We start from the raw sequence: 16,506 nt of genomic DNA, 5'->3' as shown, positions 1-16,506 counted from the left end.
AAACATAGGAATAATAAATGTTTTTCTAGAGTCACTACTGTTAGAGTCTTTTCCCTTGGTGGGAGTCACAGTCCACCTTATCTTCCAACACTGTGTTGGCTGGCCTCTGGACCTGTTGTGGGGGCAGCTCAGATTCTAATCTGGTCCTACCCCTGTGTGTTCTTGCCTCCAATGTCCACAGCTATCAGAACTAGTGTGTTTTCATTTGTGGGAGCTCTCAATGTCCTTTTATATATTCCATAGACACATAGAATCTGCCTAGTTGATCATGTGGATTTAATCTGCAGCTCGTACAGCTGGTGGGAAGGTTTTGGGTCTTCTTCCTTAGCCACACTGCCCTTGGGTTTCAATTGTGGTTTTATTTCCACCTCTGCATGTGGGTCATCCACTGGGGTTTGCTCCTGAGACTGCCCTGGAGGACTTGGGTCTGTCTTGTTGAGGGCCAGGTGTGGATGAGGTACAGATGCTTGGGTCACAGGGGTTCTGGCAGCACCAGGTACTCAGGGAAGTTTTTGGCTAGGGCAGTAGGAAATATAGTCCTTTATAAGGGTATGGCAACCAGTATTAGCCAATACACTCCAGTATTGCCTGGAGAACCCCCCTGACAAAGAAGCCTGACAGGCCACAGGCCACAGGGTATCAAAGAGTTGGACACAACCGAAATGACCCTGCATGCATAGATGCAAGACTTTTTTTTCCTGTTGCATCTCTGCCCCAGTGAGGGTTGAGCGTGAAGGTGGCACAGCTGCTTGGCTTGCTGGGACCCTGGTGGTGCCAACTGCACAGGGACAGGGACTGCCTCCACCACAGGAGTTATGGCCCTATCAGAGTCTTTTCTCAAGCCTCTTATAGCTGGTGATCAGAAGGCCTCTTTGGCCAGTCTTTCTCCCTAGCTCTGCCTATTCAGGCACTTAGAGGGCTCCCTTGCCTGGGGTCTTTCTCTGTTGTTCAGTGCATCAGGCACATAGAGGGGCCCCCAGGCTGGGGTCTTGCTCTGTAGATTGGAGCATCAGGCACTTACCAGGGCACCCTGGGTGGCATCCTACTCTGTAGTCAGTGTGTCAAGCATTTGTTGGGCCAGCCTCTCTACTGTTCAGCTGCCCATGCTGGCGTGTGGGGAGTGAGAGGCTATAGTGATGGCTCTACCAGCTACGCATGACTCAGCAGTATAGCCTTGCTTCCATGGCTGCCTGGCTTTCCTCCACAGGCATTTCCCACCACAATCTCCTCCCTCACATCCCCTCGATCAGTCTCTCCAATCAACAGCAGCCCTCAACCTAGGAATGCGCCACAATCCTTAAAGTCCAGCTCCCAACTGCTGTGTCTTCTAGGGGACCTGTGTCGCTGTCTGGGGTATGTATGGCTGCAGTAAGGACTGTCTGATTCTCATTCCATTTAGGCTGCCAAAGATCAGCTGTTTCACTCTCAGCCTTAAATGTTTCTCCTCTGACTCAGACAATTGCCCCGATGTGGGGATTGGATCCCTGCTTCAGTTCCCTCATCTGCCAAGGGCAGGTCCAGTCCTAACACTCCTGTTTTTCCCCCTAGCTCCTTCATCCTACAGAGTTTTGTGTGGTTCTATATATTCTTTCCCGCTAGTCAGGTACTCCCGTCTGCTCTCAGCTGGTGTTCTGCATGCACTTCTGTGTCCGAAGGTGTATTTCTGATGTATCCATGGAGAGAGATGTACTCCTCATCGCCTACTCCTCCGTATCTTGCTCTCTCCATGTTACAAATTTAAGCAGAGAAAGGAATCACTCATGTGTGACATTTGGAAGCAGAGTAGACTGAGCATGTAAACCAGATGTTCAGTCAAAGTTCTTTGGTTTCTACTATGCCATCCACTAGAATGCAATGTTCAGATGTTTGTTGTCACTCTACCCATCTCTTCCTCACTGAGAAAAAGGGGTGTCTCTTTCTATATGCCCTCTCTTAAAGCAGAAAAGTTACCTTGACATTTTCAAGGCAATTTCCCTTCGTTTTGCATTGCCCAGAATTGTTATGTGTCCATAACTAAGCCAATCGGTGCCAAAGGAACCAGAATTATCATGTTTCTTTCATGCTAATAGGGATTCACCCGCCTTCTGGCTTGGGAAAAGGCCATCCATTCTTGAAAGATGCTAAATTTTTAATTTAAAAAGCGGTTCTTACAGTGAGAGAAAGGAACGTGTCGGTGAGGTGCATCACTAACATATCTTCCAGAATGACATTTAATACAGGGGTCAGAGAACATTTGCTTGGGGAATACATATGTGATAAAGACTGCAAAGGGCCCAAGAATAAGTTCTGAGGAGATCAGATATTTTGGTATTGGGAGAGGAAGAAGATCCAGCAATGGAAACTGAAAAGCTATCCATATAGTCAAAGCTTCAGTGTTATGGAAATAGAAGAAAAAATTTCAAAGTAATTAACTGTGATGAAAATTAATAAGAAAACAAGTAGGATGGACACTGACACTTTTAAATTATATCAATGGTTAGTAAAAGAAAGTCATGTGGGATTTTAGGATAAACAGGTCAGTGGAAAGAGGGGCATAAAACCAAACTGAAGTTTGTGAAAGTATGAAGAGAACATGAGGAAAAGAAGCCAAAAGGTGATCAAAAACACAAAGAGGTATCATCCCACACTGGTCAGAATGGTCTGCATCAAAAAGTCTGCAAACAAATGCTGGAGAGAGTGTGCAGATAATGGAACCTTCTCACACTGTTGGTGGGAATGCAAACTGGTACAGCCACCAAGGAGAACAGTGTAGAAATTCCTTAAAAAACTGGAACTATAACTGCATTCATTGGCACAGAAATCCCACTGCTGGGCTACACGCTGAGGAAACCATAACTGAAAGAGACACATGTACTCTGAGGTTTACTGTAGCACTGTTTACAGTAGCCAGGACATGGAAGCAACCTAGATGCCCATCAGCAGACAAATGGATAAGGAAGTTGTGGTACATATACACAGTGGAATACTACTCAGCTATATAAAGGAACACATTTGAGTCAGTTCTAATGAGGTGGATGAAACTGGAGCCTATTATTCAGAGTGGAGTAAGTCAGAAAGAAAAATACCAATACAATATATTAACACACACATATATATGGACTTAACAAAGATGGTAATGATGATCCTATACACAAAGCAGCAAAAGAGACACAGATATGAAGAACAGACTTTTGGACTCTGTGGCAGAAGGTGAGGGTGGGATGATTTGAGAGAATAGCATTGAAGCTTGTATATTACCATATATGAAACAGATGACCAGTACAAGTTTTGATGCATGAAGCGGGACACTGAAAGTCAATGCTCTGGGACAACCCAGAAGGATGGGGTGGAGAGGGAGGTGGGAGGGTGATTCAGGATGGAAGGACACATGTGTACCCATGGTTGATTCATGCTGATGTATGACAAAAATCATCACAATATTGTAAAGTAATTATCCTCCATCTAAAATAAATAATTTTTTTTAAAAGAAAGGAAAAAAATTAATCAATTCAACTCAAAGGGAAAAAAAAAGAAGAAGAAGCCAAAAGGTGTGCAATATTTGGAAATCAATACTAATGCATAGGAGAAAACTTGCCAGGAAATGATGGATGACAGAATGGTAGCCCCCTCAAGGATGGCTGTGTCCTAACTCCTGAAACTTGTACGTGGCAAAAAGGAGTTCCTGATGTAATTAAATAAGCATCCTGAGATGCCAAGAAAAACCTAGATTATCCAAATGAGGCACTCTATACTTTTTAAAGCTAGGGCTTTATTATTCTTTCTTTTTAATTTTTATTCATTTTTTAAAAAAAACAAAAGGACAACTCACCCATTTCTCCCACCTCTTCATTCCTTGCCTTTTGTAATTACTTAAATATTCTCTGTATCTATGAGCTTGGTTTTATACTACATCAATTTAAATGAATAAAATATTTCAGTAAAATACATTCATTCAGATCACACAAAATAGATTTTTTAAAAGTAGCATACCTTTATAGAAACAAGTGACATTAGTAATATTGGAGAACATGCATGTCAAATATTAGGACCCACAAAATTATTTCAATAATACATGAATTTAGCAATTTTTTTCGATGTAAAGTCACTGGTATTTATATAGTCTCAGCAAAACTCAATCATGTCTGTATAGGTATAATTGAATAATTAAAGTTCATTTCTAATGTGTTAAATTAATTATGCAATTTTATTCTGATTTTTGATATCTATAATAATTTTCGCCAAGTATATTATATTACTAGCAACATTGAAATTTTGATTGTTCTTAGTCCAGCCTTCTTTCTTTACACATTAATTTTAACTCTGATAAATCTACTAATTTTCGTTGTATTGGTTAAGGTAAATGCCAAATTTTTCATATTAATAAGATTAAGATATCCTTCTCTTTCACATTTAGTCCAAAATGATGCCCCTGCATGACTTTGTCATTTACCTCTGGCCTCTCTACCTTGGGGCTCTTCTCTCTCCAAGGCGAGAAAACAAATTCAATGTCTTTAGTAGGGAACTAATTGAGACAAAAACTGAAACATGGATAAAAATAAAAATCACCATTTCATTGATATTTGTTTATCTACTCAAACTCAAAGAATGTAAAAGTCACGGAAACTTAATACACATACATAGTGCTGAGTACGGATGAGTCAAATACACACTCCAAGTGCTATCTAGCATTACAGTTTGTTAAGGAGTGAGAGTAAAAGCCATGAGCTTCCAGTAGTGACAAACTAGCACAGTACTTTTTATCATTTTATTGAATTGACATGTGTTTTATTGCAATGACTAAATCAATCAATCTGTTATTTTGGCATTAGTTGTAAACAGACTGGAAAGACATTCAAAGGAAATTTTCAGTACAATTCAGTGAGGTAAAAGTTATTAAAATTTTATTAAAGATGACATTATGATAAAACAAAGTCTAGGCAATTTATTCAAGGTCAAGGTATGAAATATGAAATATATATACATGATAAGTAACTTTGGAATCCACAGACTGTTATTATTAAAGTAATACTATTTGTTTTCCCAAATACAATCAGTTGGTCTATCTTTTATGCTTTTTTCTTAATTGAGAGATTAAGGAAATATAATCACTCTCTTTTTCCCCTCAATGTCACTCTTCCCATGGGTGTAGCAATACTCTTATTTATATCCCACAAAGTATGCCAATACCACTATTATCACAATTATTTTTACACAATAATCTTTTTCCCACCATGGTCTTCTTAATGTGCTCTGATTTCAAAATTCCCTCAAAAACGAACATTTTCAATATGATGTCAGTGATCACACAGGATGTCAATGATGAACTGAAAGTAACAAGATTCAAAAAATGCTCCCATTTTCTGTACTTCCCAATTCTGCTTAAATTGGAAGTGAAATTGTAAGGGAACCTATTTCTTCTGTGTTGTCAGCTGTTCATATCTTATTTCTAAATACTGTCACAGAGGTACCTTAGCATGTTTAATGCTGAACAGAGTATAGTCCATCCTCTGCATCTGCAGAGGCTTGGTTCCAAGACCATCATGAATACAAAAATCCACGAATGCTCAAGTCCCTCACAGAGGGATCTGCATATCTGCAAATGTGGAAACCAGGGATGCGAGGAGCCGACTGCCCTGCAGCATCATTTCAGCTTTTATTCATGTCAAGGTATTAAGCCTGACCCCAGGCTCCTACTTCAGTTGTGGTGTCCATAAATCATACTGACTCAATTGTTTTCAACAATGCCTTGTGGTGTAAATGACTCCACAGTCTGATTGATTAAACTTGACTAAATCTGCCCCTCTCTGCAGATACTACTGGGTACGTGCCCCTAGGGGAAGTACACTATAGCTGTTGACTGTGAGGTGAGGAGAGAGGGAGCCCCATCTTCTGGGCCACGTGCATCCAGAGTGGAGTTTCCACCAGTCTAAGCTGGGGATTGGTGGGGAAGACATACATGTTGTGTCTCAAGTGCCACAATCTCACTGCTATTACTGCAGTTTATTACGTTTTCTTGAGAAAATGCCTCTGCACTAGTTGGATACCATTAGGACAATTTCCAGAAACTTTAAATGGTGGTTGTTTTTATAATTTCCACCAGTTATGGTTGTTTCACTGAAGGTTGATCCTGCAGAATTCCTCAGGCTGCCACCACAAATACATATCTCTTATGCTTCTTTCTTATATTACATTATATGTATTTCTTATATTTCATATATCTACACAGTCCATGGAATTCTCCAGGCAAGAATACTGGAGTGGGTAGCCTCTCCCTTCTCCAGGGGATCTTCCCAACCAAGGGATAGAACCCACATCTCCTGCATTGCAGGCAGATTCTTCACCAGCTGAGCACAAGGGAAGCCCAAGAATACGGGAGTGGGTAGCCTATCCCTTCTCCAGAGGATCTTTCTGACCTAGGAATTGAACCAGGGTCTCCTGCATTGAAGGCAGATTCTTTACCAACTGAGCTATCAGGCAAGCTCTATATTAAATTTTATATAATTTATTTTCAGATAAATTTACAAGTGTTGCTCTATCATGTCCTGAAATACAGCAAAGTCAGTCTTCCCTTGGGGGTAGATGAGGTGGTGAGAGCAGAGTTAGTGTCTGGGTTTCCTCAAACAACCCACGTGACTCTACGGTACCAGCCTGAGCAGGATGCCACTCCCCTAAAGCAGTGTACACTTCAGTTGTAAGAAGCTGGACTGTGCTTCATGCGGACCTACACTGGAAAAGTTATCCCATCTCTCAACATGTTTGCTTCCTTTTGGTAAATAAAGGGAACTAATGCGTACTTATGGTGATGGTTAGTGTATGTGATTTAAGACCAGCAAACCACCCCTCATCTCAAACATAGCACACAACATCTCAAACATTCACTAAATGTACAAGTAATTTCATTTAAAACCATTTATTATTATTATTTTGATTTTTTTTTATCTTGACTCCATCCACTATTCGGCTTGGATTATTAATCAACATAATGCTAAATAATAATAGCAACAACAGCAGCTAAACTCCTCCCCTCAACACTTAAGCTATGATTATACAGAGAAAGAGATTATCACAGAGAAAGATCATGGTCACAGAGAAAGTACTTTCAGTACCTCCTTCTCTCCCTTATTTTTTCCCAAGACAGATGATGACAGCAAAACCCTATTTCTCCTAAAAGGATCCCAATTATACGGCTCATTAAGAGGGGGCATATTCCCACTGTTGGTGGGAATGCAAACTAGTACAGCCACTATGGAGAACAGTGTGGAGATTCCTTAAAAAACTGGGAATAGAACTGCCATATGACCCAGCAATCCCACTTCTGGGCATATACACCGAGGAAACCAGAATTGAAAGAGACGCGTGTACCCCAATGTTCATCGCAGCACTGTTTACAATAGCCAGGACATGGAAGCAACCTAGATGTCCATCAGCAGACGAATGGATAAGGAAGCTGTGGTACATATACACAATGGAATATTACTCAGCCATTAAAAAAAAATACATTTGAATCGGTTCTACTGAGATGGATGAAACTGGAGCCCATTATACAGAGTGAAGTAAGCCAGAAAGAAAAACAACAATACAGTATACTAATGCATATATATGGAATTTGAAAGATGGCAACGATAACCCTATATGCGAGACAGAATAAGAGACACAGATGCATAGAACAATTTTATGGACTCTGAGGGAGAAGGTAAGGGTGGGACGTTCTGGGAGAATAGCATTGAAACATGTATATTATAATATGTGAAACAGAACACCATTCCATGTTCGATGCATGAGACAAGGGCTCAGGGCCGGGGCAATGGGATGACCCAGAGGGATGGGATGGGGAGGGAGGTGGGTGGGGGGTCCAGGAAGGGGAACACATGTAAACCCATGGCTGATTCATGTCAATGTATGGCAAAAACTACTACAATATTGTAAAGTAATTAGCCCCCAACTAAAATAGATAAATTTATTAAAAAAAAAAAAAAAAAGAGGGGGCATATTGTCGAGGTAAAGATCTGCTTCACAGCAAGTTCCCCAGTGCTTAATAGTGCCCCACACATAATAGTCTCATTATACGTTTGCTGTTTAGATTACTAAATTAATGTATGGTTGTTCAGTAAAATCTGCTTCAACACCAGAAAAACTGAAAAGGCTGGCACCTACATTTTAAAGACTTAGAGGAATTTCTTCTTGCTATTTAACCCAGAGCAAACAAATGAATAAATAGCAGACTTGAATGATGCTCTCCATTTGTGAACCAAGATCCTACCTGGGTGATAAATAAAAGATACCTGTACAGACTCCACTCATGCTCCAAACTGATGGAGGCAAGAAGTAGGATAGATGTAGAGTGCCTGTGTGAGTGTGTGTTCAGTTGTATCTGACTCTTTGCAACCCCACGAACTATAGCCCACCAGGCTTCTCTGTGCATGGGATTAAGCAGGCAAGTATATGGAAGTGGGTTTCCATTTCCTTCTCCAGGGGATCTTCCTGACTGAGAAACTGAGCCTGTGTCTCCCGTGTCTCCTGCATTACAGGCGGATTCTTTACCACTGAGCCACTGGGAAGCCGTGATGTAGGGTAGATGGGAGTAATATCTAGATTTCACCAGTGGTTCTGAAACCAATTGCAATACAGGCAGAAGTTCAGGTAGAAATGGTACCGTGCATTTCTGCTGTTTCTTAACAACTGGGCCCCTCAGGCACTACTCACCATTGCGTTGACTGGCTCTCCATCACCTGGACCATGACAGGGAAGGTTCGTAGGCATGAGTTCAGTTACTTGAGAAAAGCTCTGAGATGACATCAGAACTTATTTCTGCAACTATCTGGAAAAATCCAGTCTTGACTGTTTCCCATCTTCTCCAGCCATAGAATATCTGCCTTGGTAAAATAAAAGCAGAATAAAAATGAATATTCTCATTCTTTCTTTTTCATATTAACCTACTTAGCTATTTAAGTACATTTGCAAAATAATTTCTGAAATATATCATTATAGTTTCCTATGTCATGTTGAGCACACAAAAAAATATTCCCAGAAAAATCAGAGGACATTGGAGAGAAAACGAAGACGATCAGTAAGGAATTCCTGTCTGTTATACTGTAGCCTCACAAAATTCATATGTTGACGTTCTGATTGCCAGTATCTTAAAACGGAACCGTATTTGGAGATACAACCTTTAAAGACGTGATTATGTTAAAATGGGATCACTGAGGTGGGCCCTGCATCAGTATGACTGGTATCCTTATAAGAAGAGATTAGGATACACACACACACACACACACACACATACACACGGAAGATAACAGAAAAGCACAATCAGAAGGCAGCCATCTGGAAGCAAAGGAAGAAGCCAAGCATGCTGATACCTTGAACTCAGAATTCTAGCTTCCAGAATTGTAAAAGAATCCCTTGGGCTGCCAACAGATTAAACTAGTCAATCCTAATGGAAATCCACCCTGAATATTCATTGGAAGGTCTGATGCTGAAGCTGAAGCTTAAATACTTCGGCCACCTAATGTGAACAGCTGAGTCATTAGAAAAGGCCCTGATGCGGGAAAAGATGGGAGGCAAGAGGAGAAGGAGAAGCAGAGAATGAGATTGTTAGATAGCATCACCAAATCAATGGACATGAATTGAGCAAACTCAGGGAGATAGTGGAGGACAGAGGAGCCTGGCATGCTGCAGTCCATGAGATTGCAAAGAGTCAAACATGACTTAGCAGGTGAATAACAACAAAGGAATCTAATACAACCATGTGTGAGTGAAAGTCACTTGGTTGTGTCTGACTCTTTGCAACCCCATGAACTGTACATTCCATGGAATTCTCCAGGCCAGAATACTGGAATGGGTAGCTGTTCTCTTCTCCAGGGGATCTTCCCAACCCAGGGATCGAACCCAGGTCTCCCACATTGCAGGCAGATTCTTTACCAGCCGAAACCACCAAGGAAGCCCAATACAACCATAAATAATTTCATCAGAGGAGATATTCCTGGAAGACAGGACTTATCAATGTTGGACTGAAATCTAGTAATAGATTCTATCAAAATTCAATAGTTCTATCAAAATTTTAGAAAACATTTTTTCAACTTAAAAGTTATTTAGCAGCCTGCCACTTTAATTTTAAAGTGATTATAAATCTGCCTATTCCATGTTACTAATGATTATTCAAAGCAATATTTGAAACACATGGCATTATCTTTTAAAGAATAATGTAACTACTAGGGTTGTTACACATTCAAGCCAGTTTTCCATTCTTGAAGATACACCCTTGACAAAGTACACAGGATATTAAGAAGGAATATGGGCAAGAAGATGGAGTTTTATTTTTGGTTTTGATTTTTCTAAAGAGGAAATGCAATGGCTCTATATTCCAAAGAAAACATAGCTTTTATATGATGAGATTGAGCTTTCAAGGAGCCAAATTTCAGATGAGGATGTTGCTATGATCAATAAAACTTTACTAATGGTTTCCAAATCAAAACCTCATTAAAGACAGGAACCCTCTTGTGGGTTCTGTCAATGGTGTTGTCCTTTTGAGAGTCACGAGGCCCTGGCAGCTTTATCTCTCGGGAGCCTTCCTTGGCATTCTATCCCCTGAATGCATGAACGAAACACAAGAGGCATTTGCTGTAACAGTCTTCTTAGGTAAAGTCCACTGGCATTTTCAGTCAGTCAAACCACAAACAAACTGCCTTGGAATATTTGTGACCCTTTTGCTGAATACACATTTTCATTTAAAGTAGAAAAGCAATAAGTTTGTGTCATGCAGTTGACCCACTCTACGTTGTTTTGGCAGTATCTGTTAGGAATGTACTTCAATTCTATATGAACAATATTTTGCCATGTTATATATTGCCAATAACCCCAAACTGCAATGTTGGCATATAAAAGGAAATACCCTGAAAAAGATCAAGTTAACAACATCTTCTATTTATTCCTGACTTAAAGGAAGTTTAGAGCAGTCCCAATTTTCATTACCAGGAATATGTGCAGAATAAGTAAAAATGAAGGAAAAGTAGACATAAATTATACCAAGTACTAAGTCAGAAGCCCTTCACTCCTCCAGGGGTGTCTGGACTGAGGCAGCAGAGCCAGCCAAGGGTTCTGGTAGCTGATCCTGGAGCCCAGATTTAGCCTTTGGCTTTGCCTCTGGAAAAATATTTTAACAAAGAAATCTATATAAAAATTCCTTTCTTTCAATTATCCCTGCCTGAGAATGGCTTTACAGCGATGTGCCTAAGATCAGAACAAGGTTAAGGCATTTAACATTTTTCTAAAAAATGGTTTTCAAAGAAAGCTATGAGGGGGATCCTGAGTTGCCTTCTTTTGCTAGGCAAATCTCCCAGGAACTTTCATATCTAAAATGCCTACAAACAAGAAAGTGGACGTAGCTTAGATGAGAACATGTGAGTATATTGTTGCAAGGTAAGGAGTCATGTCATTTCTTCAGGGACTTTAATTATAATATGTTAAGAAAATATTAAGGGTATTGGAAATAAATTGGAGTTTCTATTTTGTTTCTTTTTATATTTACAGATTTCCAAAACTGAATTTCAATGATGAAGGTGTGTTATAGTAATGACTAAACTTCTTCCTTGAAGCTAGGAGATTAAGAAAGTATTAGAGAGAGAATAGTAATATATCAAATAATCACATGTTAACATAGCTTTAAATAAACATTTTTCTCTGGCAATAGCCTTTGGCAACATACATAAAACATGTATTGCTCAAAACATACATCTTTTTACATATAAATAATATATAATACATGTTTCTGTAGCAAAGGCTTACAAGAGGAAAATAGAGTGAAAGACTCCTGAGTATAACTTTAAACTTGCTCCTGGTGATAGTTAGAAGTCATTGAACCTCTAGGGTAAGACACAAACATCACTGCATATAATGGAGAGATACAGTGCATGGTTATTGTATGCTACAAAGTAGAAATACTAAGAGAAAAACAAAATTAAACTTGGAAACTTTGTTTCAATAGTGGAATGATCTTTGTGCCTTAGGAACAAATGTTTTCTACCCTAAAGTTAGAAAAATATCTAAACACCGAATATTTAAAGGTTGGTTTTGAGACAGTATGAATACAGTCTCAACTAATGAAAGTGATAACAATACTGACAACAGCAACAACAAAGCCCATATATGAGGAATCTAGAAAAATGGTAAAGATGAATGAATTTGCAGAGCAGGAATAGAGATGCAGGCATAGAGGATGGACATGCAGACAGTTGGGTGGGGCAGAAGGGGTGGGATGAACTGGGAGACTGGGATTGACATATATGCACTACTCTTTAACTGCATCATCTAACATCCACAACCTATAGCAATTCAGAAACGTAAAATAGCTACTTCATTAAAGTATTTTATCAGGAAATATTCTGTATTTTCACACACTTAACAAAGCAAAGGCTTTAAATATTAGGCATGTTAATACAATTTAAAAATAAAGAGAACTGATCAGTTAAATTTAAAACACTAATTCAACAAGATGTGTGTTTAGCACCAAATAGGTAAATCAATGATCTGATTGAATTTTCCAGTATGGAAAGGGTTATATAGAGAGAGTTACATTAAAGGATAAAACTGAGTGAGTGTGTATAAAGTAGATATGTGTGTGTGTTTGTGTGTGTATGTGTGTGTGTTTGTGTGTGTGTGTGTGTGTGTTGGATTAAAAATCAGATGATCCATGTTCTGCTTCCAGCTAAATGGTTTTGATTAAGTCATTTACTTTCCACTTGGGGTCAAAATTTTTAATCTGAAAAATGGGGACACCAAGATCTGACTTGCCACACAAAGTTATCACGATAAGATGTATGTGAAGGTGAAATGAAAATCACACAGTATTTTGTAATTAATTAGCTACTTTAGAAGCAGATGTGAACAAGACAGATGAAGAATAGGTAAGAAAGGAAGAGAGTTAACTGATATAATCCACTTAATGTAGTTATGTTTTTCACAATATTCAACCAGTCAGAGGTGGAAACTTTTGTCAATTGGCTACTACCTGACAACAAATACATTGTCTAGCTGATTTTTCCCCATAAATTTACTAAAAAGATGAGATGTTTTGGCAACATGTAAACACAGCCAGAGAAAAATTTAACCTTCTCTAACCTCCATTATCTATCTGAATTTAAAACCAAATGTAGATGAACTCATTATTATACTGACAACCTCTGTTGTAATTAAAAAAAAATGGGATCTTTTTCTAAAGTAGAGGTAAGGCAAAGGGCAAAGAAATGGCTGACCCTCTCCATGCATTATCCCGAGATTTCCTAACATGAAAATGTTCCAGCTCTTTCCAGAAGATACACTGAACTATGACTGACTAGCTAATACAACTATATGACAGAAAATTCTAAGTGCTATTAATTCGCCACTAGAATACAATAGTCAAAAGGTGAAAATTAGAATAAATTCTAGGATATCTGCTGATTCCTTTCACAAAATTGCATAAATTTATACTTTCTCTTTCTAAAAGATCCACTTAAACCAATATAATGTGACTGAATTAAATCCAAGGTACAATTTGTTTTGTTTCTTGGCTGCCAGCTTGAATATGTCTGTTGATCTCACATTTAAATACTTATGGAATCTTTACAAGTCATTTTGCTGCCCAATGTGTCAGTCCAAATCAATTCCTTTTTACTCACTTTTACTTGAATGCCATTTTAAAGGAGGTACCAGAGTTTGTTAGTACAGTTACCTTGTAGGTCATATTTCATATCAGATAACCTAGATACAAAAAACAAGTGAAAATTAGTTTTTTCATTAAGTTTATTTTGTTTTAAAATAATAGGATGGAATATAGAAATAATTAAAGGAAACCAGTAAGGTCAATCAAAAATCCTGTATTTTACTAACTTTTTCTGCCTTACAGTGCTTGGTCTCTCAGATTCAAAAATCTCCTAAATAAAAAAGTTTATTAATAACATGAATACCTCTAATCTACTTTCTTCACTTCCACAGGGCAGAACATTTGTAGCCACTTAAAACTTGTAAGGAATTGTCATAGAAATTAAATTTCCTCTCCATTAAAATGACATTTGAGATTCACCTTTGCACAACTTGGATTTTCCTGCAGTGAGGACACTATCTCATTCTTCCTCTTCATATGCTTCTCATTTTCCCCATTGAATGGTAATTCCACAATCCAGATGCCAAACTGCAAAAATATTCTTCCTGCGGCAGCATATGGTTCCTTGGCACGCTTATGTAGCATCTGTACAAAAAGCTTATAGTTTCCTCTGGGTATGTAATACTTCTGGCTGCTAAGAGGCTATTTGTGCAGTGTTTCCCTCAAAGACACCATTTCTCTTGACAAACCTTTGGTTCTAAGCAAATTTTGCACATTTTCTGTCCATTTGAGAATCAATGATATACATAAGCTTGCTTTACAGCCAGGCAGCTCTCCAAGTATTCTCATTCTATGACCAGGGGGTGGATCTGGCACAGATACAAATTGGTTTAACTACAATAAGAGTTTATTTAGCTACCTTAATAAGCAACATTTTGTTGCTGATAAAATATGAGGACTGTTGACATTGGCGTAGCTATCCGTAAGGATGATCAAGGTCAAGAAAAATAGCATTTGAAAGGAAAGCTGCATAAGGTAGCAATATGGGAAAGCTTGCCGTGTTCTGCACTCATGCTGTTGTAAATGGTGTGTGTGATGTGTAGTTTCTCATATGTGACTTTTCCCTAACTGAAAATTCAGCTTCCGCACAGCTGTTGGACCAAGCCCTCCAGGTGGTACATAGCACCAGTACCTCCAGCATTATTTCTGTGGGGAACTGCTTCATCGGTCACCATTTTATCTAAGCACTAAAAGCAATTATGCAGCCACAATTAGAGATTATTTCATACTGAAGAATTTAAGAGTTGACTTAAGAAAGATTGAGAATAAAATCTTTTCAGACTTCTCATAGTCTTTATACCATCTTTCTCTAAGCTTAAAGGTTATTTTCTCAGGAGAAATTTGTAAAAAGGAAATACTTTTCCAACAGGACTCATTATTCCTGTTGACAAGGTAAGGCATAACAAAACGTATCAAAATTATCAATAACCATCTTGTACTATGTATGTAATACTCTTGGAAACTAGCATTTTTAATATTCCCTGTCTTGGTTGCATGGTATTATTAAGAATATCTTTTAAAATAGGCCCTTAGGAATACAGAAGTGATATATATTTTCCCTTTATGTGATTTCCTCATGGATGATCATATAATCTGGGATTTCAGAATAAATAATACTATAAAGAACCTTTGGAAAGAACAGAAGGAACTCTATTCATAGATAAGGCTACCTTATAGGAAGCTAGTCTCATGTGTGTTGAGTATACTTTAAAGATAACAGTATTTCCCACATAATATTTTAAAACAGTTATTCAAAATAAATAGAGAATTCCTTGGCCAGATAACCTGTAAATGATTAAGCAAATTTAAACAGACATCATGGAAAGCATTACATCCTCAGCTTCAATTGCATTATTATTTTATCTATAAAAGAAAATTGCAATCAGTCTGTGAAAATATCATGTGATCTTAGACTCTTTTTTATTAGTACCTAAGTGATATAAAGGTCCAATATCATAAATGAATAATTGATAATGGGTAGATAATAATAACTAACAAGTTTGGTTCAGTGTGTGAACAATAATTCGGAAAATCTAACTCAATATATACATGCATCTCTGCTAGTTAATCCCCACTCTTAGGGCAGGTACTGTGCCCTTCAGTATTAGTTTGCTCAGATTACCCATGAGAGGTAATAACAGAAATCTTTGGTTATCAATCTTACATTAACTGCCTTTATCTTCTTTCTTGATAATAATCATGATGGTGATAATGAAAATCACAAACTAAACTGCTTCTCAGTTTTCTCTTCTTGTTGTGTCCATATACTTTAATGTGGTTGGTCCCATTCTCAGTTTCAGGATATAAAACCCAAATATTCTGTCAGATCTAGTCATTCCACAAAAATTGTATTACTTCACTGTTTACTAACTAAATTATGAATTATAACTAAGTTGGTAAGCTTATGATCATTTTACTCCAACTTCCAAGATTTTTAAAAATGTTTCCCAAAGCTACCATCTGAACCCTGTTTTAAAATAGTTTGCTTGTTTTTTTACCCCACCGTGTTGAACATTACATTCCCATAACTTGTTTTTTTATAATCGAAGTTGTACTTTTGACTCGCTTCACTCATTTTGCCCACACCCCTCTCTTTGCTTCTGGCAACCATGAATCTTTGTGCTGTTATCTATGAGCTTGTGTTTTTGCTTTTATTTTAGTTTTCACATATAAGTGAGATCATATGGTATTTGTCTTTCTGGATTTATTTCTATTAGCATAATGTCTTCAAGGTCCACCCATGTTGTCACAAATGGCAAGATATTTTTCTTTTTTGTGTCTAATATATACTCATTTTACTTATATACATTTTCTTTTCCATTCATCCATCGGTGGACAATTATGTTGCTTCCTTACTTGGCTTTAATAAACATGAAGGTGCATATATC

At 38.1% G+C, this 16,506-nt stretch overlaps 1 protein-coding gene across 6 annotated transcripts in view; it reads right to left on the bottom strand.

The window, feature by feature from the left end:
• LOC145518172 (uncharacterized) overlaps nucleotides 1-16,506 on the bottom strand; it is a 1,384,210-nt gene that overhangs the window by 1,255,408 nt on the left and 112,296 nt on the right. For 2 of the 6 annotated variants that reach the window (XR_014062689.1, XR_014062678.1), the window contains exon 3: nucleotides 8,683-8,852. The gene's annotated coding sequence lies outside the window, so the exon portion shown is untranslated. Of the gene's footprint in view, nucleotides 1-8,682; nucleotides 8,853-13,634; nucleotides 13,717-16,506 lie in introns of all 6 variants that reach the window. The other 4 variants (XR_014062691.1, XR_014062693.1, XR_014062690.1 and 1 more) reach the window with 3 other exon arrangements.

The sequence above is a fragment of the Giraffa tippelskirchi genome, chromosome 8 (genome assembly GCF_054371585.1).
Source record: "Giraffa tippelskirchi isolate mGirTip1 chromosome 8, T2T-mGirTip1v1.2.pri, whole genome shotgun sequence".
Classification (NCBI taxonomy): Eukaryota; Metazoa; Chordata; class Mammalia; order Artiodactyla; family Giraffidae; genus Giraffa; species Giraffa tippelskirchi.
Note: the sequence above shows the minus strand (reverse complement) of the source record. Positions and strands in the feature narration are given on the sequence as shown.